The sequence below is a fragment of the Dermacentor silvarum genome, chromosome 4, assembly GCF_013339745.2.
Source record: "Dermacentor silvarum isolate Dsil-2018 chromosome 4, BIME_Dsil_1.4, whole genome shotgun sequence".
NCBI lineage: Eukaryota > Metazoa > Arthropoda > Arachnida > Ixodida > Ixodidae > Dermacentor > Dermacentor silvarum.
In genome coordinates this window covers 43277054-43280939 of record NC_051157.2, presented here as the reverse complement: position 1 = coordinate 43280939, position 3886 = coordinate 43277054, and the positions used below count along the sequence as shown (strand labels likewise).

At 45.5% G+C, this 3886-nt stretch overlaps 1 long non-coding RNA gene across 1 annotated transcript; it reads left to right on the top strand.

The window, feature by feature from the left end:
* The first annotated feature begins 209 nt into the window (after window positions 1-209).
* On the top strand, window positions 210-1777 carry LOC119448081 (uncharacterized). Its single transcript, XR_005190939.2, has 3 exons — window positions 210-253; window positions 391-459; window positions 1720-1777. It is a non-coding gene; the product is annotated as an uncharacterized LOC119448081 (long non-coding RNA).
* Window positions 1778-3886: the final 2109 nt, after the last annotated feature.

Below are 3886 nucleotides of genomic sequence, written 5' to 3'. Positions count from 1 at the left end.
AATCATAGACCTCACTAACCTATGGTCACTGCACTTTATCTTACCTAACACTTCTACATCCTGCAATATGCTTGGATCGGCAGAGATAGATAGATCGGCAGAGGTATAGATAGCTCAGTACAAATGATTTATTTTAGCACATAGTTCTCAGACGCATTTTTTTTTGCGCAGGAGACAGCGCACGTGCGCAATCGTCACAAGCCAGGATTGTGTCCTTTTTATCAGCTTTTGTCCACTGTTATCTACAAAACACGTAAGTGGCGACAGAGCTATCGTCATCATTATGCGTACCCTGCCTTTATCACAGAGCTGTACAACATGCACCAAGTAGGTCATCCCTGAGTGTTACTCTTATATACGCTTTTGCTTGTTTCTGTGTTTTGGTTTCAGGAGCGAAATCGGGCCAAGGTATTCCCACATTGTGCTCTCGGGTGTAACATGCACTGCCATATCGTTCGGGTAAGATAAACGCCAATCTTACTATAAGAAGAGAAGTAGTTTAATGATTTGAAAATGTAGAGAGGTCGGCCGGAAAATGGAACATCTGGCCTGCTACTCTACGTAAGGGAAGGGGAAGAGGGGAAGAAAATGGGTCACAATGAGGGATGACAATGGGAGGAACAAGGTGAAAGGACACATTGCATAAATATCACAATCGTGAGTCCAGGCCCGTGTCGCCTAAGAAGCGTGAAATAGCACGCATTGTCTCTATCGTCTGCCAACTCTGTGGCCATGCGCCCAGCAAGAGGTCTTCCGACAGTGGTCCATTGTATAAATGCCTCAAGGTAGCTGCCAGTGTCAGTCTTGCGCGCGCATACTCAGGGCACACCACGAGAACATGGTCTATAGTCTCTATAACACCACACACTGAACAGTCCGGGGAGTCTGTCCGTCCAATGATGTGCAAGTATTTGCGCGTGAAAGCGACGCCTAATCGCAGTCTGTGTATCAGGCATGTATGAGGGCGTGGAATTCCACGCAGAACAGGAAATTGCATATCGTGATCCAGCCTTTTAAGGCGGACGTGACGAGCGTCTGGCTGGGCCCAGTATGTTTTCGTCGCACTCCTCATTAATTTCGACAGGAGGCATGCGACATCCGGATCTAGAGAACAGGCACTACAGTTCGCAGGCCATTGCTGAGGGCGCGCTTTGCTTCAGTATCGGCCATCTCATTACCATTGAGCCCACAGTGTCCCGGGATCCATTGGAACACTATGCGGTGGTGTTTTTCTTGAGCGCATGAAAGTAGCTCGGTGGTCTGTAGTGCCAGAACATGATATGCGGTCTGGCGCAGGTAGCATCCCAAAATTTGAAGCGCGGGTTTTGAGTCCGTGAAAATGCACCATTCTTGAGGTCTTTCCCCGCAGATGTGGCGAATCGCTTCCCGAATAGCCACAAGCTCTGCATCTTACTATAGGTAGTGCACGCAGAAAGCATGAATTTGATGACGTCATAATAAAATATGCGCATAATAATGTTTGAGTACTCAACAAAAATTTTCTGGACGGGTACATTGATAATACGCTTCTTTGGCACAAGTTGTTATAATCATGAAATGGTTCGCGGCTTTATAGTTTTTTTTCGGGCGAGAAGAAGTGCTGTTGCGATAGTGTGATTGTAACGCAAAAGAAATGGTTATAGGGTTTCATTTATTGAAGTGAGAAGGTAACACTAAAGCTCGAAAATTTGTCGTAAAGCTTTGCTCTCTTTCTGTCAGGAACTTTGCCGCAATATTGTTTGACACATATATCATGGACGGTCTTCCGTATGTACAGGGAATTTATTCAATGCTACAGGCGCAGCTTCTCATCGTAAGCCGCATTAGTGCAACACCTTTCCTTTAGTTTGAGCGAACATGTACCACGCTTACACGACGCATTTCAATGTCTATTTCATTTCGTCATTTTCTGTACTACGGCGGTCTACTGCAGGATTCAATCTCGTGATGTGGGGAGAATGGGATACGTGAACCCAGATGGCTCACTACGGCTGTGACTGCGGAAGCGATATTTCCGGCTGTGTTTTTTCAAAACACTGCCCAATGTCATGACATTAAGTGCGACATATAGAGTGTTTGTCGACGATAGCGCGTTTTCACTTAAGATAGCAAGTTCCGCATGGCGCTTCCGCAACTTTCTTAAGCATCTTGTATGAAGCCTGTGTGTGTAATGTGCCTCCGAAATGTGTGATCGCCCAGAACTTTCCTAGCGATACCAAGTTAGTGCTTGCTCTAGTTTCGTCTCTTTCATCTTGTCTGAAGCATCTTAAGTGTTATACGTCTAATCACAAAAAAAGCATGTCATGACATCCATGTCATGAGTCCTCAGGAGTCCCTTTAGCTACACCTAAGAGACCTTAAGGCGAAAGCCTTAGTCATGCTCATGACCATGACTTCGACCATCAACCTCTAGCCTTTTCCTTCACTTTGTACTACATCCGAACCCATTCTATAAGTTTTTGAGTGCTAATCTTTTTTTGCTGAGTCATTTTCATTTTGATGAGTCATGGTCATGACTCATGACTATGACTTTTACCACAATCCTTCAGTGTTCCCTTCACTTAGTGTCCACGTCCGAACCCATTTCAGTGGTTCTTGAGTATTAATCTTGTTTCGCTGAGTCATTGACATTTTTGCTGAGTCATGCCCATGATTATGACTTATACCATCATCCTTTACTGTTTCCTCCACTTAGTGCCCACGTCAGAACCCATTGCAGTGGTTCTTGAGTGTTATTTTTTTTTCGCTGAGCCATTGACATTTTTCATGACTATGACTTCTACCATCATCCCTTAGTGTTTCCTTCACTTAGTGCCCACGTCCGAACCCATTCCAGTGGTTCTTGAGTGTTATTTTTTTTTCGCTGAGTCATTGTCATTTTTGCTCAGTTGTGGTCATGACTATGACTTCTACCATCATCCCTTAGTGTTTCCTTCACTTAGTACCCACGTCAGAACCCATTTCAGTGGTTCTTGAGTGTTAATCGTTTTCGCTGGGTCATTGCCATGACCTACATGACAGGCTTGTCATGACATTCATGTCATGGGTTTGATATGTTTGATATGTCATGACATATCATTTATGTTCGTCATATAATCTTCTCATAGTACGCCAATTTTGGTACATACCAAGTTAACGAAACGACCATGAGAGCACAGAGACGTAGGCGGCTAGATAGATAGATAGATAGATAGATAGATAGATAGATAGATAGATAGATAGATAGATAGATAGATAGATAGATATAGAAAGATACTGTCAAAGTAGCAAATGTTCGCCAAGAAATGCTTCGCATTTAAAATTTGTCTAAAGAGAAACAAATATATTCACCGATATCTCGGATGGAACAGCCGTCATTCGCCAAGTGAACGCAAAAGGACACCACAACACTGCGGCGCGCAGCAAGCACACAGGCTTCGACAAAGCGCGAATTATCTACGGCTTGTCACTACCGCAATTTGGTCTACGTGCACTTGAAGCGGCAAAGCAAGATCACGTATGGAATCTCGCACATTATCCTAGAGAAATCTGGACTTGCTGTCGCCAGGCTTTTTAGGTGCGAAGCACCTTATACGCTCGGACTGTCGGCGTCTCCTGTCATCGTCGTCGCCGTAAGCAAGCCGCTCGTGCTCGCGCTCGGCACGCGCGTCGGCTTCTCCTGTCGTCGTCGTTACGGTAAGCTAGTAGCTCGTGCTCGCGCTCGGCATGCGCTCGTGCCACTGCTCCCGTGTTGACGCCGTCGTCGTCCTCCAGAGCTGGCTGCGTTGTCGCTAATCAGCGTAGAATTTCACTTCACTGTCGTCGTAATGGGGAGGTCGCGTTTACGCGGTTATGAGCCATTGCTTGAGGCCGGTATGAGCCCAATAGCGGTGCATCACTGTATGCT